The sequence below is a fragment of the Aythya ferina genome (genome assembly GCF_964211825.1).
Source record: "Aythya ferina genome assembly, chromosome: 1".
Classification (NCBI taxonomy): domain Eukaryota; kingdom Metazoa; phylum Chordata; class Aves; order Anseriformes; family Anatidae; genus Aythya; species Aythya ferina.
Genome location: NC_140296.1, coordinates 185,985,346 through 185,996,646, shown reverse-complemented (window position 1 = coordinate 185,996,646; position 11,301 = coordinate 185,985,346).

Sequence of the window (11,301 nt, the reverse complement as noted above, 5' to 3'; positions counted from 1 at the left end):
CTAGGGATGGCACCCCACTGGATCTTCTACTTGTTAACAGAGAAGGACCTGTGGGTGATGTGAGGATTGAAGGCTGTCTTGGGTATAGCCATCATAAATTAATAGTGGTTTTGACTTTTGGAAAAGCAGGGGGAGGGCTTAGCAGGACTGCTACCCTGGACTTCCTGAGGGCAGCCCTTGCCTGTTTAGGAGACTGGTTGGAGGAGTGCCAGAAGAAGAGAAGCCTGTCTGACGTGCCCAGTGGTTGAGGGAAAGGCTGTGGTTGTGGTCTGCCTAGACTTCAGGAAGGCTTTTGACACCATTTCCTACAGCATTCTCCTGAAGGAGCTGGCTGCTCAAGGTTTGGATGGGTGTATGCTTTGTAGGGTTAAAAAGCGTCGGGTTGGCTGGGCCCCAAGAGTTGTGGGGAAACTGCCTGTCCCTGTTGACCCCTCTGATTGTTGTCCCTTAGTGATAATTCAGGCTGCTGTGATGAAACTGCTGAGAGAAGCCTGGAGGCTCTCAAAAGGGACTTCAGGGGGTTGGGGTGGTGAGTGGGTGGGGTGGGCGTGCAGGTAGTGTTTTCCTCCATCCCTTCAGTGGCAGGGAGGGATGCTGAGCAGACCTGGGAAGCCTGGCTGATCAACACGTGGCTGAGAGGCTGGTGGCATTGCAGGAATTTTTATTTAAATTTTTTGATCTTGGGAATGTTTACTCAGCACCTGGGCTGATGGCTGTAGAGGGGTCCCAGCTATCTGAAAGGGGGAAACAGATTTTAGGCCAGGAGCTGACAGGGCTTGTTGAGAGAGCTTTAAACTAGGTGTGAAGGGGGACAGGGATGAAATGAGGCTCTGCAGAGATGAGCCCAGCGGAGCAGTCCCACGGTTGAGGGTGAGGGTTGTGCTTGACCAACCTGGTACCTGTTTTTGAGGACATAACCAGTTGAATAGGTGATGGTAAAGCAGTGGATGTGGTCTGTCTTGATTTCAGTAAAGCCTTTGACACCGTACACCATCTCCCTCAGCTAAACTGAGGAAGTGTGGTCTGGATTGTCGGGGAGTGACTGTGAACTGGCTGAAGGGAAGAAGCCAGAGGGTTGTGGTTAATGAGATGGAGATGAGTTGGAGTCCTGTATCCAGTGGAGTTCCTCGAGGGCCAGTACTGGGTGGGACCAGTGCTGTTCAATATATTCATCAATGACTTGGATGAGGGAAGAAGTAAAGAACTACTCACGGGTTGAGATAAGGATAATTTAATTAAAGGGAAAAATAATAATTATTATTAAGGAAAGATTATTATTAACTAAACAATTTAACTAAAGGGAAAAAAGGGACAGGAGAAAAGGGAGGGGGAAAGGGGAAAAAAAAAAAAGGCTATGTGGAAGTGCAGAGGAAAGAAATTACTCTCTACTTCCCACAAATGAGTGATGATAGACCATGTCCTTGAAGCAGGGCCTCAACGCACGCAGCCGGTGTTCGGGAGGAGGACCGATGTTTTCACAACGAGAGCCCACCCCTCCCCTCTTCTTCCTGTTTCCACCTTTTATTGCTAAGTGTGACACCACATGGTATGGAATATCCCTTGGGTTGGTTTAGGTCAGCTGCCCTGGTGATGTTTCTCTTCTCACTTTTTTGCCCACCCCCTAGGAGGGTTAGAGAGAGGCCCGATGCTGTGCCAGCACTGCTCAGCAGCAGATACAACACTGGTGTGATAACACTGCTGTTCTAGCCACAAGTGCAGAGCACAGCACTGTATGGGCTGCTGCAGGGAAAGTTAACATCCCAGCCAGACCCAGTGCACCCTCAGGTCAAGAAGGACAGGGAACTGCTTGAGAGAGTCCAATGCAGAGACAAAGATGATTAAGGGAGTGGAGCATCTTCCCTACGAGGGAAGGCTGAGGGAGCTGGATCTTCTTAGCTTGGAGAAGAGGAGACTGAGGACTGACCTCATTAACCTTTATAAATATGTAAAGGGTGAGTGTCAGGAGGATGGAGCTAGGGTCTTCTCAGTGGCATCCGATGATAAGGGGCAGGGGATGGAAGCTGAAACATTGGAAGTTCCACTTAAATGTGAGAAGAAACTTCTCAGTGAGAGTGACTTAGCACTGGAATAGGCTGCCCAGAGAGGTTGTGGAGTCTCCTTTTCTGGAGACGGTCAAAACCCACCTGGATGCATTCCTGTGTGACCTGATCTAGGTGCCCAGTGATAGGACCCGAGGGAATGGAGTCAAGCTGCGACAGGGAAGGGTCAGGCTGGGTGTGAGGAAAAGGTTCTTCACTGAGAGGATGGTCAGGCACTGGAACAGGCTCCCCAGGGCACCAAGCCTGTTGGAGTTCAAGAAGTGTTTGGACTGTGCTCTTAGTTATATGGTCTGAATTTTTGGGTGGTCCTGTGTGGTGCCAGGACTTGGACTCGATGATCCTTATGGGTTCCTTCCAGCTCGGGATATTCTGTGATTCTAGGTGTTCCTTCTCTGGTAGGGGGATTGGACTAGACGATCTTTCAAGGTCCCTTCTAATCCCTAGCATTCTGTGATCCTGTGAGTGAGGTCCAGCATGGCTAAGTGCCTGGTCCTGCACTTTGCTCACAACAACCCCGTGAAATGCTACAGGCTTGGAGTGGAGTGACTGGAAAGCTGTGCAGAGGAAAAGGATCTGGGAGTGCTGACTGATGCTCACCTGAACAGGAGCCAGCAGTGTCCCCAGGTGGCCAAGAAGGCCAGCGGCATCCTGGCTTGTGTCAGGAGTAGTGCAGCCAGCAGGAGCAGGGAGGTGATCGCCCCCCTTTACTCTGCTCTTGTGAGGCCGCACCTTGAGTACTGTGTTCAACTTTGGGTCCCTCACTACAAGAAGGACATCAAGGCCCTGGAGTGTGTCCAGAGAAGGGCTACGGAGCTGGTGCAGGGCCTGGAGCACAAGTCCTGTGAGGAGTGGCTGAGGGAACAGGGGGTGTTTAGTCTGGGGAAGAGGAGGCTCAGGGGAGACCTTATTGCTCTCTACAGCTACCTGAAAGGAAGGTGTGGGGAGCTGGGGGTCGGCCTCTTCTCACAGGGAACTAGTGATAGGACTAGAGGGAATGGCCTCAAGTTGTGCCAGGGGATGTTCAGGTTGGAAATGAGGAGACATTTCTTCTCAGGAGTAGTCAGGCACTGGAATGGGTTGCTCAGGGAGGTGGTGGCATCACCACCCCAGGGGTGTTCAGGGAAAGGTTGGATGTGGTGCTTAGGGACATTTTGCTGAGCAGACTTGCAGCTTAAACTGAGGGAAAAGAGGGAAATGTACAGGAAGTGGAAGGCAGGGTTGTGTAGCCTGGAAGGAGTACAGGGGTGTTGTCCAGATGTGTAGAGAAAGGATCAGGAAAGCCAAGGTACAGATGGAGCTGAATTTGGCAAGGGATGTGAAAAGTAACAAGAAGGGGTTCTACAGATACATAGACAGGAGGAGACAGGCCCAGGAGAGCGTTTTCCCTCTGATAAACGAGATGAGAGAACTGGCTTCCTCAGACACGGAGAAAGCTGAGGTACTCAGTAAGTGCTTTGCCTCAGCCTTCACTGGTGGTCAAGTTTCCTATGTCTGTCAGGACCCTGAACCATGAGGAGAGGGTGAGAGGAGTGGATTCACAGAATCATCTAGGTTGGAAGAGACCTCCAAGGTCACCTAGTCCCACTATGACAGTGGAACAAATCCAGGACCACCTAAGGAAACCAGATGTGTTTAAGTCCATGGGGCCAGATGGTATACATCCCAGGGTCCCAAGAGAGATGGCTGATGTGGTTGCTGAGCTGCTCTCCATCATATTTGAAAAACTGTGGCTGTTGGGTGAAGTCCCCGGTGACTGGAAAAAGGGAAACTTTACTCCCATTTTGAAGAAAGGGAGAAAGGAAGACCTGGGGAAACTACAGGACAGTGAGCCTCACCTCTGTGCCTGGGAAGATCATGGAGCTGATCCTCCTGGAAGACATGTTAAGGCATAGACAAGATAAAGAGGTGATCAGAGGCAGCCAGCACAGCTTAACCAAAGGCAGATCTTTCCTAACAGATTTTTCCTAACCAATCTGGTGACCTATGATGGAGTGATGGCATCAGTGGACAAAGGAAAGGCAATGGATATTATCTACTTGGACTTGAGCAAAGCCTTTGTTATGGTCCCTCACCACATTCTTCTCTCTAGATTGGAGAGTTATGGATTTGAAGGATGGACTATTAGGTGGATAAAGAATTGGTTGGCTGGTCACAGCCAAAGGGTTTTGTGTCTGGGTGGAGGCCAAAGGGTCAATGGTTTTGTGTCTGGGTGGAGGTCGGTCACAAGTGGTGTCCCTCAGGGGTCGGTCTTGGGACTGGTGCTCTTCAACATCTTTATTAACAACATAGACAATGGAATTGAGTGCATCCTCAGCAAGTTTTCAGATGACACCAAGCTGAGTGGTGCAGTCGATACAATAGAGGGAAGGGATGCCATCCAGAGGGAGCTGGGCGAGCTGGAGAAGTGGGCCCATGAGAACCACATGAGCTTAAACAAGGCCAAGTGCAAGGTGTTGCACTTGGGCTGGGACAATCCCAGGTATTTATATAGACTGGGCAAAGAACTTGAGAGCAGCCCTGTGGAGAAGGACCTGGGGGTCCTGATGGACGAGAAGCTGGCCGTGAGCCAGCAGTGTGCGCTTGCAGCCCAGAAGGCCAACTCTGTCCTGGGCTACATTAAAAAAGGGGTGGCCAGGAGGGAGAGGGGGGTGATTGTTCTTAAACTCTGCTCTTGTGAGACCCCACCTGGAATACTGCATGCAGGCCTGGGGCCCCTGGCACAGGAAGGATGTGGAGCTCTTGGAATGGGTCCAGAGGAGGGCCACTAAGATGATGAGAGGGCTGGAGCACCTCTCCTGTGAAGAAAGGTTGACGGAGCTGGGCTTGTTTAGCTTGGAGAAGAGAAGGCTCTGGGGAAACCTCATTGCGGCCTTCCAGTACTTGATGGGAGCATATAAACAGGAGGGGGAACTCCTGCTTAGATGTGTTGATAGCGATAGGACAAGGGGGAGTGATTTTAAACTAAGACAGGGGAGACTTATGTGAGATATTAGGAGAAAATTTTTCACTCAGAGGGTGGTGAGGCACTGGAACAGGTTGCCCAGAGAGGCTGTGGATGCCCCATCCCTGCAGGCGTTCAAGGCCAGGCTGGATGCAGCTCTGGGCAGCCAGCTCAAGTGGTTGGCAACCTTGCCCAGAGCAGGGGGGTTGAAACTAGATGATCTTTAAGTTCCTTTCCAACCCAGGCCATTCTGTGATTCTATGGTTTAATTGGTGATGGTGGTAGCGTGATGGTTGGACCAGATGATCTTGGAGGTCTTTTCCAACCTTAATGATTCTCTGATTCTATAACTGTGCTGGCATTCAAATGCTTGGTTTCTCAGTGCATGTGCTAATATTGATGCTTTGTATGAATAAAAGTGATGACCAGAATCCAAATGGAGTACTTGTGGTCTTCACGGGCTTGTCTATTGTCAGGATGAAGAGCTATCGTCAGCTTCTTCCGTTCTTGTTTCTGGAACAATGTGGCAGTGGGAGATTTTTAGGGATAATTAAACCAAATTTAATCTAGGTAAGAACTTTAGCTTTCTGATTAGCTCTTTAAATAGAAGGAAATAGAGCCTGTAACATTCGGGGGTCTAAATACTTGAATCATAAATTGCCTTTTTTTTTTTTTTTTAACAACTTGTATGTGAAATAGCTAAACCTAAAAGTAATTATTTCTTATTAAAGAAATATTATGCTTGTGTAAAAAGACTTGTACTCAAAATGAATTTGTGACTCTTCAGCACCAACAAAGTTCTGTGGAAACACTTTGGTTGGACTTGCTCCTATGGCTATACAGTTCCTGCCATTTTAACAAGGACCTTGTGTGGATCGGCTGCAGCGAGGGCTCCTGGCAGGGAGATGGACAGAGCCAACCCCTAAACCCCCCCCAATAACATGGCACAGAGCTGTTTGGTCAGAGTCACACCCCCAAGCAGGCAGGAGCTGTGCTTGTGATCTTGATCTTGTGATCTTTTGACCTTGGGCAGCCCTTTGAGAAGCTGGGTATGTGGGCTGCTGCCTCTAACTCAGCAAGTGTGGCACAGATGTGTTGGGGAGCCAGTGCTCTGGGCTGATTACCAGGGCTTTAAACTAGGTTTGAGATGGGAAGAGAGGGGAGCTAAAAGTGACAGAAGAGGGCTGGGGGAAGTTGTCACTGCTGTCACTGTTGAAGATAGTAGGGAAAAACCTCTGAGTTGTCCCATAGGATTGTCTGAGGGCTCCTCAGAGAAGGTGATGATCCTGATACCCCATCCGGAATCTTCTTGCATCCCTCCAGGGGTAACTGTGCCTGCTGCTTCCCTAAAGTGCCTGTACACCAATGTGTGGAGCATGGGAAATAAACAGGATGAGCTCGAGACCTGTGTTTGGTCACAGGGCCGCGATCTCGTTGCAATCACTGAGACGTGGTGGGACAGCTCGCACAACTGGAACACTGTCATGGAGGGCTATGTCCTCTTCAGGAAGGACAGGCTGGGGAAGTGAGGGGGTGGGGTTGCCCTTTATGTGAGGGAGCAATTAGAGTGTACACAGCTCCAGCTGGGGGAGGGCGAAGGACAAGTGGAGAGCTTGTGGGTGAGAATTCAGTGGCGGGCTGGTATGGGGTATATTGTTGTGGGGGTACACTGCAGGTCACCAGATCAGGAGGAGGAGGTCGATGAGGCCTTGTACAAGCAACCGGTAGTAGCCTCATGATCCCAGGCACTGGTCCTCGTGGGGGACTTCAGTTACCCAGACATCTGCTGGGTAAGCAACTCGGCCAGGCACGAGCAGTCCAAATGGTTCCTACAATGCATTGAGGACAATTTTCTGACTCAGGTGGTGGAGGAGCCGATGAGATGGGGGGTGCTCCTGGACCTTATTCTTACCAACAGGGATGGCCTTGTTAGGGATGTGAAGGTTGGGGGGCAGCTTGGGATGCAGCGATCATGAGATGGTGGAGTTCCAGATGGAACTAGGCAAAGGAAGTAAGGCAAAAAGCAGGATTGCAACCCTGGACTTTTGGGGAGCCAACTTTGACCTCTTCTGGGACCTGCTTGGGGTAGATTACTAGAAGGCAAGGTGAGAGCAGGACAACATTTAGTCAGCACTTCTTCCAAGATCAGGATCCCAAAGAATAGGAAATTGGGGAAGGGGGGCAGGAAACCTGCGTGGATGAGCAAGGAACTCATTGATAAGATCAAAAGGAAGAGGAATTTCTGTGAAATGTGGAAAAAGGGCCTGTCCTCTTGGGAGGAGTATAGAAGTGTTGTCAGGGCCTGCAGGGACATGACGAGGAAGGCTAAAGCCCACCTAGAGATGAAGCTTGCAAAAGATATAAAGGATAATAAGGTGGTTTTTTTGTTTGTTTGTTTGTTTTTTGTTGTTTGTTTGTTTGTTTTTTAAGTATGTAAACAGTAAAAGGAAGACTAGGGATAATGTGGGTCCCTTGCTGAACGAGGGGGGTGTCCTGGTATCAGGAGACACTGAATGTTTATAAATACCTGAGGTATGGGAGACAGGGATTTGGCCAACCTCTTTTCAGTGGTTTGTGGGGGACAGGACAAGGAGTAATGGTCACAAGATAGAGCACAGGACATTCCGCACCAACACGTGAAAGAACTTCTTCACAGTAAGGGTGACGGAGCACTGGAACAGGCTGCCCAGGGAGGTTATAGTCTCCTCTGGAGATTTTTAAGGCCTGTCTGGACGCCTACCTGGGCAGCCTGCTCTAAGGAACCTTCTTTGGCAGGAGGGCTGGACCCGATGATCTTTCAAGGTCCCTTCCAACCCCTACAATTCTGTGATCTACCCTTGCCTACAAGCAGGTGGTACCCAGATCACAAAATTGGGGAGTATTGTGGCAGTGGTATTCGTCTCAAGGCTTCAAGCTATCACCATAACTCTGCTTTGTAAGCTTATAAAGCTACAATTGCCTGATGTTTTGCTGTCAGCTCTCACTTTGGAATGTTTTTGGGTTTTGTTTCTTTTCAAACAGGTGATGCTACTTTCTTTAATTCTTTTATTAAAAAAATCGAAATGCAATTTTGATATCTTTGTTCATGCCTGTTATTTCCTGAAAGACTCCTGTTAACCATACCATTCAGCAGACTTATTTCTGTAGAAACATTAGTTCTCCGTGAACATCAGATGGCCAAATTGGATCACCACAATCTCATGCAGTGTTTCTGCAGTGTTTTCTGAGGAATGACTTATCACAGCCAGTCTCCTGTCTCACCAGCATTTTTTGGCAGTATGTTTGTGTTTGGAGCAGGGTAAGGACCTTTTTCCTTTTTCAAAGGGAAACTTCCCTCTTAGTTACATGGCTGTAAGACCTACACTGACACCTCTTTATTGTAAGGGTTTAAGAAGGAGTGGGGTGGGAGAAAGAGAAGGAAAAACAACCACCTGGTCTTAACAGATACAGGATGTGATTTTTGAACTCTGCTTCAAGAAATAGGCTTTTGGGTTGAAAGTGAAGATGCTTTAAAAAAAAAAAAAAAAGTCATTTAAATAGGATTGAGTAGTTCATATGGTTTGAAATTATTTTTTAAGGGTCTCAGCAGTCTTAGAGAATGGGAGTCTTCAGAGTGGAAGCCATCTAGTATAGAGCATGTTGGATGGGGTGGAGCTCAGGCCTGTGGCTATGTTGCACTGTCAGGATTGAGTAATCTATAAATGAGCTCTGCAGCTTTCAGGCTGCCTTCTCACTCCTGGAGCCTTTGAGTACAGCAGATTTCCCTGTGAGTGCCGAGGCCCTGTTGGCTCAGTTGGTGAGAATCCTCCTCCATTTACTCCAGGGCTGGTTTCTGGCAAAGCCAATGGATTGGCTTTAAACCAGCCCCATCTCCCTGTTATATTGCATCAGGTATTTATGGTTTCCATAAGCAAAGCTTCTGCCTTTTCCTTGTTGATGGTGTGGGAGTGGGCAGACAAAGGAGAAGTGTGGGTTTGAGGTGGAGAAGTATTACATATTACTGCTTTATCTGGCAGTCAGTGCAACTGTTCTGAGGCCTGGTGGTGGTGTAGTCAAAACCTGGTTCTGGGCAGAACAGCCCAGCTCATGTTGTATGGTTGAAGGCTGTGCATAGGAGAGGCAGAGAGAACAACTTTTCTTCAGCCTGAAGGGAAGGCTAAAGGGAAATGCCCTTCCGTCTACAGCAAATATTCGGAGAGATGCAGAGAGGGTAGAGGCAGGCTCTGCTGAGGAGCACAGAAGGGATAAGAGGCAATGGACAGAGTTACAACATGGGAAACTGATTTATTTTAAAGTCATCATTTTTTAAGTCTACTATAAGTGCAGCCAAACTCTGAAACAAGTCACCCAGAGATGGTGGTAGCATCTCAGTTCTTGGTGATGCTTAAAATACCATTAGAGCAGGCCACTCAGGCCTTTGTCAGCTGGATCTGCATTAAGCAGGACTAGAGATCCTTGCCAACCTCAATGTCTCTATGACGGTCAGCCTAACTATCATTCTGAGGCTAACTGGCTTGGTGCAATTCACCTTTTGGAAGATCTCACCTGAGGACGTTGGCAGCAGCTGTTTGCCCTCTGGGGCCTTTAATGCCTACAGCAGGTCCATGGGACCTTCATCCGTACCATGTTTGGCCACTTGGATCCTCAAGCAGTGGGGTTTGTTTGCTTGCAGTCTACAGAAATTGAGAAGGGGGATAGATTACAGTCTTTTTTTATTTCCCATTCCCTTCTCCAGTTTGCTTGCAAGGTGCTTTTTAGGTCATACTAAGAGTAATGAGTAACTGTTCTACTGATTAATTAGTAATGTTGAGAAGCATCTTAAGGTAGTGCTGGAGTGTCACCCAGCTCTCAGGTAGCTTGCCTTCCCGCACAGGTAGAGATATGGCTCCTCAGGGTGCTTCAACTGGGGTAAATCTGCACGTTGCAAAGTATCTGTTGATCAGGGTTGTTCCTGGTATTGTTTCTGCCTATGTTTCAGTTTATTTGCCTGTGATGGAAGCAGGTTTTAGGGCAAGCCCCCTGTTGGGAGTACATACAGTACATCCATGCAAAAGGCCAAGAAAACTCCTGGAGCCCATTGAAAAGGCAAATTCAGGCCCCGCTTATCCTGAATTTACTCTTTAGTTTCAAACTTCACAGACTTGAGTGCCTGACTCCACAGGGTATTCTACACTATATCATGCACTCTGTCTACTCAGTCATGCTAGATCACATCAAGCAGCCACAAAGCCTTTGAGATTTGTTACACAGGTAGAGAAGGAGCTGGGAGTCCTGGCAGACACCAAGTTGAACATGAGTCAGCACTGTGCCCTTGCCAGTAAAAGGCTAATGGTACTCCTGGCTGCATGAGGTGGAGTACCACCAGCAGGTCAGGGGAGGTGATCCTTCCCCTCTGCTCAGCGCTGGTGAGGACACACCTGGAGGATGGTGTCCAGTTCTGGGCCTGCCAGTACAAGAGACCTGGACACACTGGAGAGAGTCCACTGAAGGACCATGAAGATGAAGGAGCTGGAGCACCCCTCCTATGAGGAAAGGCTGAGAGAGCTGGGACTGTTCAGTCTGGAGAAGAGGAGGCTCAGGGGGGATCTCACCAATGTGTATAAATACCTGAAGGGAGAGAGCAAAGAGGACAGAGCCAGCTTCTTTCTAGTGGTGTTCAGGAACAGGACAAGAGGCAGTGGGCACAAACTGGAACACAGGAGGTTCCCTCTGAACATCAGGAATCACTTCTGTGCTGTGTGGGTGGCTGAGCCATGGCACAGGTTGCCCATACAGGCTATGAAGTCTGCCTTCTTGAAGATCTTCAAAAGCCACCTGGATGTGGTCCTGGGCATTTGCCCCCGTTTATCACCTTGGTTCTCTCTGCACCTCCAAGTCAGCCTTAGAACTGCTGGGCACAGCTGCTCTGTGACGGGGCAGTGGCAGGGTGACGTGGGGAAACCAAAAGACATGAGGGGTGCCTGTGTAGTGTCACAGAGCTGTGCTGTCCTGAGCTATGCAGCACCCAAAGGGCAGGTTTGGGGTGCCAGGGGTGGCCAAACCTCCCTGCAGCAGTGGCAGAGGGCTGAAGGGGCAGGCGTGGTAAATAACCAGTTGTGCAGTTTTTACAGCTGCTCCCTAATTAACAGGGGAGCAGAAAAACAAGGAGAGAAGTTGGATTTGCCCATCTCCACAGCCAAGGCATGCAAAAATCTGAAGCTCTGAGCTGTTCCTGTTTCTCCCGTTGTTGTTTTGGCTGGGCAAGGACAAGGCTGCAGCACTGCAGGTTTCTTGCCAAACCTGCGCATTCAGCAAATAAAT